Raw genomic sequence first — 10,000 nt, 5'->3', positions numbered from 1 at the left:
GTTGGGTTAGTTGAGGTTAATGGGGGTAGAAAAGATTTTTAGATGAGGATGGGAGATGACACCTACTTGAAAACAAAATCACTCTTAATTAGAAGATGAAAAATCAGGGCTCACCAGCTTTTCTTTTGGATAATGAGGCAGTGAATCATCATGAAATTCAAAAGTTGTTCTTTTTCAGGTTGTCAATGTGTGTGCAGTAAGTATCCTCAAGTACAATAAACCACTACAACTGTGAGTCCATCTCTGCCAGTTCATTTGCTTTAAGCGAAGCGCTTCAAAAGCACTTAAACAAATGCTCACTTCAATGCCTAACAAGGACTTATACTTGCACAACTTCTTTCAAATATACAAAGTGGATGAGGAAACTCCACAAAATCTTTTCACAGCAAAATAACCCGTGGGAAGAAGAAGGGGGGGGGGGAGGAGAAAAAAAATCTCCCGGTGACATTCGAGCATACAATGAGCAATCACACTTATAAATCAAACAAAGGACGTGCTCTGTGTTTTACGAACAGCAAAACAGAGCGAAACATGAAGCACAATCAAGTGCGACAAAACTGCTCCCAGCGATCCACTTATTTACCCTGACCATGGGAAGCACGTCTGAGCTGCCATTACGCAATAAACAAAAGCAACTCAAAATGCTCGAAAAGCCTGTACAAGTGAGTCTAAAACCAAACAGAGAAGGAATCACCCTCCTTGATACAGCTGTGGAGCACGTTCATTGCTTTGGCCTGGAAAAGATGCCCAGGGATACTGCCAGGAGAAAAATTCCAAGCAAAACCGGTCGTTGCTGGAGGTGTCAAGACCACCCAAAATGCTGAAAAGTTTTTGGTTTTTAATATCTAATCCAATAAGCAAATGATGAACGATCATTCCATAAGCATGGCTAACACCAATGACTATCAGACAGTGTTAATCAAGATTTGTACATGTTCATATCTTGTTCCATAAGTAGTTCTCTCAAACACACTGTGCCAGCTTTTAGATCAACTCTCATTGAATAACTTAAATCTGTGATTTTGAGCGCCTTTTGGACCATAGTAACCCGTTTAAATACACGGAATTATACGCAAGAGGATGCTCCCAAGAAGTTTGCAGAATGCTGAAAAAATATATAAAGCTAAACTCTGAAATGAGAAGCACGAAGTGATCTGAAATGAGAAGCACGAAGTGAAAAACTACGTACAACTGAAAATACGGACAATATGACAAAAACTGCAGATGTCTTGGCCGTCGTGCCAAGTCCCGTCCTTGGTAAGTCCGAATGTCTTACGGCTGACGAGCTCAATGGAGTACTGTTCTCCCCTACGGGCTGGTGCCCCGTTTCACACCTGTCTGTCCGAGCTGCAGTGGAATCCAAAGCTCTCCATATCATTGACATCTACCACAGAAACACAAGGCCTGCTGCTCTCTCATCGCAGACCGGTTCATGGCTTCTCCATTTAATAATTCCTCTCCTCTTTCATCTCCCTGTTGCTCCCTCACCCCATTCAGGTTGCACACATTCCAACAGAAACACCATCCTTGTGAAACTCCGAAAGTCGAGGCTTACATCGATCACCTCCATTCCTTCGTGTCTCTGTTCTTCCACTTGTGCAACCTCGTTCTTCAATCCATTCCGACTCTTCTCTCCAGGGCTTCAGGTTGGCACTGCACCATCATCGCAGTTAATCCTCCATCCCCAACCATGATTTTTTCTACCCCCATTCCCCACCCCCACCCTCATATACTTGTAGGTCACTGCATTTCTTGCCCTCTTCTTTCCTCAACTCTGGTTCATTAGTCTCCTTGTTGTGCCCACTTGTTGTTGAACTACCTCACTATCAATGCAGTCATTTCCACTTGTTTCATCACCCCTTCAATAAGCTAAGATTTTGTATTGTCATCTCTTTTGAATTGTCACCCCTTCCCTCTACTCCCTTGCCTCACCCTCCCCCCCCCCCCAAAAAAAAAATCACAGAATATATCCATACCATCAGGGGAAAGCATGCGGCCCAAACAAAGCAATGCAATCTGTACTCAGTTTCAGAAATAAATTTGGTTTGATCAAATTCCAAAAATGATTTGCTACTTGCCACCAAATGGCCATTCTTCACAAAATCACCCCCAAAAATTGATTCTTTTGGAAACCATCAGCATTAGCTTTCCCACAAAGGGAGTCTTGCTTCAAGGCAACAGCGATGATCGGCCAAGAAAAGCAACGGGAGAGGCATTTTGATGCCTCTGGCAAAACAGACGGGAGTGTTTAACATTAGACCCGCTCGTTCTTTGTCCGATTGAAAAAGTTTGCAACATGATCTGAACAAAAACAAAGAAATGTCTTGTTTTGAAGTCCTGCGGGCAACATGCCGAACTCAAACACCTGTTAGCAGCGTCAGGTGATGGAACAGTTTTGTGGACATTATCCAAGACAGTCCCACGAGTGAGACAAGGGGCGCATGTGCAAATTTCCATTCTTACAGAGATTGAAAATGACCTCAGAGTATCAAAATAAACCCAAAAACGTGATCCAGGAAACTTATTTTCCCTTTACTAAAGGGAACCTTACACGAGATAACCACACAGTACTACATGACTTCAGTGAACTGTCAATTTATTTTTCAGCACATCAAGTCCAGTGGAAATCCTTCAGGAAAATAAAACTGCGTTAAGCAGGTGGTTCAAACGTTTATTGGTCAAAACAGGAGGTTCAATGTGCGAGCGAGCGGGTCAACTTTTAAGCTGCTTGACAAGGGAGCAGGGTGCACTTTACCTCCTTTTCTTGAATGCAAGATTTTCATGAACAAGGTGGACTTTTTCATTGGAGAGAATGTACAAAAATAGTCAAAGGTTGACATTTTCTGTAAATACAGCAAACTCTTCCTATTCGAGAGTTCCACGTATATGCGAGTTTCACGTATTCGCGAGTTCCACGTATTCTCGAGTTCCACGTATTCGCGAGTTCCACGTATTTACAAATTGGTAAATGCATACCGTTTTTTTTTTTTTTTTTTTGTATACCTTGGTCGAGGCTCGTATGAGAGCTAACACACAACTCACAGCAAGGAGGCATGAGACAAGAGGGGTGGGAGTGGAAGGGACAAAACATTGGGGAACAGACACAGGTGAACTGTGGAAGGGAGAGGGATGGGGATGGGACGGGGAACATGGCGAGGAGAAGATGGACATTACAGGGACTTTCAGGAAGGAAAGCAGGAGAATTGAAGGAAGTGGGCTTGGGTGGATTATCGGGGGTAGAAAAGATCGAGGATTTGGATGGGGGAAGATAAGAGGTGGTGGTGAACAGCTGTTTTGAAAGCCTGGAGGGAAGAATGGGAAAGAATAGAGTGAGGAAGTTTATTCCAAAGGCGGGAAAATAGAGGAATGAAAGAGTGAAGATGAGCAGTGATTCGTGATTTTGGTAGTTTTACCAGAAGGGGGTTGTTGGCGGACCTTGAGCGCCCTGTGGAAATGTGGTTGGGACAAATCGCAGAGAGAGCAGGGGGGGCAAGGCTGGAGAGGAGTCGGTAGAAGACAGAAAGACCACCGACCAACCTGCGGTGATTGAGTGAGAGGCCCAAAGACTCAGCTTCATTGCGGGAGATGCCAATGATCTTAAAAGCCCTGGTTTCGACAGCGTGAAGTCGAGAAAGGTGGGAGGCAGGAGCACCAGCCCAGAGGGGAGAGCAGTACTCCATCAGGCTACGGACAAAAGCTTTGTAAGTAGTCAGGAGCTCAAGAGGGCCGAGGAAGGACTTAGCACGACGGAGGATTCCCAGTCGGCGACTGGCTTTTGAGGCAAGGTTGGAAATGTGACTTTCCCAGGAAAGGTCATGGCAGATAGTGAGACCCAGAAGCTTGAAAGAAAAGACTTCTTCCAGAGGATTGTTGAGAAAGTGGATGGGGGGGTTTTGTAAACGGTCCTTTCGAAGAGACATAGTGAGAGTGTGAGATTTGTGTGGATTGAAAGACATGTTCCACGTGTTGGACCAGTTTGTGATTTTATCCAGATCTGCAGTGAGCGAAGAAGCTGCTGCTTGCCGGTCTGAGGGATGACAGATGGTACTAATGGTACTGACCGTTTCCTAATTCGAGACCCATCGACCTCCAATATCTGTGAGTTTGCAAGCCCCCATCGCCCTACCCCTGGGTGGACATGAGGGGGAGATGCACAGATGTTGATGCTGTATAGTACTGTATTTGGTTCCCGAACTGCGAACACCTCGCTGTGCCTCACGGTTCGCTATCTTGAGCAAGTTATTACCGTTAATAGTGGACCCTAAACATTAGGTGAGTATGCTGGAAAGAGGCAGAAGAAAGTGAGTGAAGAGTTGAAACGAAAAGTGAATTTGTTTGACAAGCTCGCTTTGGGTGCGAGAAACTGGAAGTCCAAGCGGTCAGACAGAAAATGTTCACTACTCCCATCGCTTGATCACTTCTAATTTCACCGTCATTTAAATCGCCTTCCTTTGTTTCTTTGACACAGAAGTATTTGTATCACTTGTTGATCTCTAACCAATCACAGCGGCAAAGGATGCACAATATATTACGTGCTGAGTGTAGTGGAGGTTTTGATATGCCCTCACACCGACCAGAACCCCAAGGCCCATCTCGGAGTAGTTAAGTCATCGTGGAGTGACGGCTGGGTGCGTTTCAGATGCTTACACTGTATCAAAGGACACGGACTCAGTGTTAACTCAAATAAGCCATGCTTCATATCTGACTGCATCTGGGTCCGAGGTGACCACTGATGTACAGTACATGTGTAGAGTACTAATAATCCACTGGGTGGTGTTACGCAGCAAGGTCACACCCCGAACAGGTTGATAACGAAAATGTACGCGCAATGTGAAAAATGGTCCTAAATTCATCAGCAGCTAAATCACGTAAAAAGAAGACGCGTCATGCGAGGAATTACCGCGCGGCACAGTACAGGCAGGTGTCTCTTCTCCGTGTCAAGTTGTTTATTTATTTATTTTAACAGTGCCCATTTCACCGTGATGAAATGGAAATCAGCAAGTTCTGAAGGCGGAGGAAGTGTAAAAAGGAAACTATCATCGCTAAGCATAGTGAAGAAGGTGGACTTGTTGAGGAAACTCGAAAATTATGCATCGGTGAGGGCACTAAGTGTCCAGTATGGCATCGGTAGATCCACCATTTATGATCTAAGGAAACAAAAGGATGAAACATTGAAATTCTATGCAGACAGTGATGTACCGAAGTTGATGGAAAAATACAAGACATTGCACAAACACAAGAATGTGGATTTAGACTAGGTTTTACTTCAGTGGATGCGGCACCGACGGAGTAAAAACATTCCGTTGGATATGCAGGGTTGATAATGGTGCAAGCCAAATTATTACACCAGGAGGTAGGTGTAACTTGTCCGTGAGAGTACACCTGGGGGTGGTTTAACAGGTTCAGAAGATACCACAGTTTGAGACATCTGAAAGTGTGTGGTGAGAAAGCTTCGGCTGATCATGAAGCTGCTGAGGAACACTTGGCTGAATTTCTGGAGCCGATCGAGAGTGAAAATTTATCAGCTGAGCAAGTGGACAACATGGATGAGATGGTGCTTTATTGGCATTACATCCCCCCCCAAAAAACGTTTGTGACTGCTGATGAACCAGCATCCTCAGGGTTTAGGGATTCTAAAGAAAGACTGACAGTCCTTGCATGTGCAAGTGTTGCTGCCACCCACAAGTGGAAATTGTTTGTCATGGGCAAAAGTGCAAACCCCAACCAGGGCCTTTAAAGGGGTCAAGATATTCCTGGTGGAGTACAAGGCCAATGCACGTGCCTGGGTTACATGTGAAATGTTCTTTGACTGGTTTAAGAATGACTTTGTGCCTGAGGCAAGGGCACATTATCGAGCTGCAAGATTGTCCTGGTGCTGGACAACTGCTCTGCCCACCCTGATGCTGAGCTCCTTGTGAAGGACAATGTTCATGCAGTCTACTTTCCACCGAACTGTACCTCCCTTATTCAACCCACGGACCAGCATCCTTCTTGCTTTCAAGTGCCGCCACAAGGCTAACTTTATGCACAAAATGCTTGAAGCATGCAACCGTTCCACACGCATCAAGGCGTTCCAAAAGGAATTTGACATAAAGGATGCTCTTTGGAGTGCTGTCCGTGCGTGGGACAACCTATCGAAGGAAATATTGACGAACGGTTGGCATAACCTACGGCCTGCAAGAATGTTGCAGACCTGCACCAATGTTGATGATGAAGCTGAACCAGACTTCCACAGTTTTCGAGGGTCACATGAGAAGGAAATTGTTCAAAATTTATTGGAATATGCCAAAGGATTGTCGTGTGTTGAAGCCAAGATGCCAGATGAAGAGGCTGTGAAAGAATGTATGAACATTGATAATGATGTTCCAGTCATGCTCCAACTCACAGACACAGAAATAATGAACATGGTTATGAAGCCAGAACAGCAGCAACACAACGAGTGCGACGAAGATAACTGCAAGTTAACGGAAATATCATAATGTCCGGAGACGAGTGTATCGACCTTATGGAAAAACTTAAACGGGACTTGGAACAAAAGAGCGTCATCCATGAAGAAGTAACGTGGGTCTATAAGATTCAAAAAAATGCTCAAACTGTCAAAGAAAAGCCAAAGTACATGTGCCACACAACACTTTAAGACATTTACAAGAAAATGTCAGACAGCATTTCCAAGAAGGCAACTCAGACTGCAGCTGAACTTTCAATTGCAGACAATACCCTGACCCACACCACAGCAGACGATGCCTCGGACTTGGATGAATCCTTGAAGAAGATGGCATGTGATGAGACTTGAATCCGTAATTTAATGCGAGAGTCAAAGTGAGTCAGTTATAAGAAAATATATATATATATATATATATATATATATATATATATATATATATATATATAAATATATATATATATATATAAATATATATATATATATATATAAATATATATATAAAATTCAACATTTAGCCATCAGCCAGAAGGTTGAAAGGTAATATAATATTTTGGAAATTGCTTAATTCATGCGGAATATCTTGAAAGTGGGAAAACCATCAACGCACAGTACTTCAGTGAGATATCATGCAATGAAGTGGTGAACCAAGCAACACACAGACCGACAAATATGCTGTCCCAGAGTGCATTTTTATCACCTGAGAATGCTTGTAATCACATGCATGTGTGACCATAACCACTGCACAGGGGATAGGTTGGGAAGTTCTAAATCATCCCACATACTGGTGTAATGGTTAGAATGTCTACTCCGAGTCCAGGAAGTTGGGGGTTCAAACCCCGGCCGAGTGATACCAAAGATTTAAAAAACGGTATGTGCTGCTTCCTTGCTTGACTTTCAGCATTGAAAAAGGGCAATCTCCTTTTTCAATAGGTTGACATCGATGGGGAGGAAGAAATTCTTCATGAGGGTGAGTGTGGTGAGAAAAGTGTGCCATTGGTGTGGCGTTGCTGGTACCCAGAGTGCCCCAGGAAGTGACGGCACTTCCCACAAGCTCAGTGGCTGTGTTTGTCTCATCTGACAGTCCTTTTTGTTGCATCTCGTGTAGTTGGCTGTTTGTTCATGTGTGCAAGGTGTGTGTGTGTGTGTGTGTGTGTGTGTGTGTGTGTGTGTGTGTGTGTGTGTGTGTGTGTGTGTGTGTGTGTGTGTGTGTGTGTGTGTGTGTGTGTGTGTGTGTGTGCGCGCGCGTGTGTGTGCGTGTGTGTGTGTGTGTGTGTGGGGCAGCTCCACTTTGAGCTTCATAATCAATCCTGTTAAAACAAATCAACAAATAAACTAGCAGGGCACTCGGTAGAGCGAATATCTGCACCACGTAATGCCTGATCCACGAGAACATATCAGGCCCAATACATTTTTGAAATACTGTACGATATATTGTTACCAATCTGAAAGCCATTTGCACACAGACAGACAGTAGCCCCTGCAGTTCAGTTATTTCGATAAGTACGAGTTTACAGTCAAGGTCCCGTCCTTCTGTCTTATGGGAATTTCGTGTGTGCGCTCCGAGTTACTTTTATAGTCAGGTTTTTTTTTATGTCTTTAAATCTTCATCCTTCGTTTTCGCACCATCGCCCACGTGCAGCATGTCACGTACAGGGGTGAGGTTCCCTCCGCCTACCGTGAGCTCGTCCAATCAACGGCGGCCACGAGTCGCCCGACAACCCCTCGTCCAATTTGGAGGCGAGTATGTCAGAGCGTTTCCCTCGACCCGCGGGGGAGGGGAAGGATAAGATGAGGTGGCGAGCCGTCGTCGAGAAGGTTCACCCCGTCGTAAAGAAAGAGGAGAAGGAGAAGAAGCCTCGTTTTGCCTGCTGGCGTTCTCGTCCACCCGCGGGTGCTCGTCTGGTCCGTTCCCGTGCTGGCTGGCATCCGTTGCATCGTCCCTGGTGCTTGGTGCTGCGTTGTTGACGGCGGGTTCGAGTCCCGCCGCCGGACAAGCTCGACCAGACCGCACGAGGCGGACAGGTGCAAGAATAGGCCCCTGCCCTCAGCTCGCCTTCCCTCCTAGCTGAAAGGCCAAAATAAAAATCCGACGGGGTCCAGTTCTTTTTGGTGTGTGTGTGTGTGTGTGTGTGTGTGTGTGTGTGTGTGTGTGTGTGTGTGTGTGTGTGTGTGTGTGTGTGTGTGTGTGTGTGTGTGTGTGGCGCCGTCCTGTAAGTAGAAACTAAGTGCCCTGTGTTCATTGTACATTAAATTTTCATATTCGGATAACTCTGCTCTTTGTGTGCTCCCCTGCCCCATTATAATAAACCCCCGTGTTAAATGTACCAGCTCGTTTTCTGTGCTTTCTTCCATTGACCGAGCATGGTGCGTATTGAGAATTAGTGACGCCGTTTGGGCCAGTAAGTTATCATTGGGTCCGACACGGCTTTGGTAACTTCCGCTCGGTTACGCCGGATCCGAGTCGGTGATAGCGACTCGGTTCGGACAAAGTCGGCCGAGGGTGTGATTTCACCGGTAAATTGGCGACGGGAGTACTTGGGTATATTGAAATTAGGCAATTAACCCTACCCCACACCGTCAAAATATTGGCGACCACGGTCCGCTAAGGGACCCGTGACCTTTTGGAGTTATCCAAGGGTTACGCCCTTGCAATTCCAGGTGTTCGGTGGAGACGACCCTACTGCTCCACCAAGTGGTCGTTTATCGCCACCGAACCCCGGCCCACAACAATATATAGTTTTTGAGCCCGATCTCTCAATGGTGAAGAATCACTTTAAAAATTAAATAATTATCGCTTTCCGGATTCGGATTCAGATCTTCACCAAAATCGAACCAATTCGTTCTTGTTACACACCTAACATGTTCATCAAGTTTCCTCCGAATCCATCCACAACTTTTTGAGACATCGTGCTATATATCCTTTTTGGCGCTACTACTCAATGGTCAAGAATCACTTTTTAAAATTCTAGCAGTAGGATCCGGATCCGGATCTTCACCAAAATCTAATCAGTTCGTCCTTGTAACACATCCAACCTACACACCAAGTTTCATCTGGATCCGCCTACAACTTTTTGAGATATCCTGTACACAGACAGACAGACAGACAGACAGACAGACAGACAGACAGACAGTGGTGAAAACATAACCTCCTTCACCTTTGGTGGCGGAGGTAATAAATAAATAAATACATACATACAATCCAGATCTCTAGTCACATTTATGAACCATCAAGTCATTAATGCACGTGGCCTGCAAGCACTGTGTAACGTCCCAAAAATGTATTAGATGTCGGCATCAAGGGACTACCACATCGATGGAACAATTGTATGTCTGTGGCAAGGGAATACCATGAGGAAGAGGTGAAGATTCATGAACTTCCCCGTACATTTTGACTTTTGCAGAATAAAAAAAGTCCCCCACAGATGGTGTTTCAGAAGAAAATGTATGACATTAGTGCAAATATTTCAGATTCACCTCTGCATTTGATCAACAGGTAGCAGTTAGGGTGAATGCAAGGATGAAGAGACATGACAATATGAGAATAACACTGCCATA

The 10,000-nt window shown here is 45.0% G+C and overlaps 1 protein-coding gene across 10 annotated transcripts in view; it reads right to left on the bottom strand.

The window, feature by feature from the left end:
• Positions 1 to 10,000, bottom strand: part of LOC147023816 (F-box only protein 46-like) — a 137,310-nt gene that overhangs the window by 25,994 nt on the left and 101,316 nt on the right. The window lies entirely within an intron of this gene.

This window comes from Eptatretus burgeri, chromosome 7 (genome assembly GCF_056783735.1).
Source record: "Eptatretus burgeri isolate ZD-2024b chromosome 7, Ebu_testis_v1, whole genome shotgun sequence".
In the NCBI taxonomy this organism is placed as follows: domain Eukaryota; kingdom Metazoa; phylum Chordata; class Myxini; order Myxiniformes; family Myxinidae; genus Eptatretus; species Eptatretus burgeri.
The sequence above is the reverse complement of the archived record's forward strand: the minus strand, read 5'-3'. Positions and strand labels throughout refer to the sequence as shown.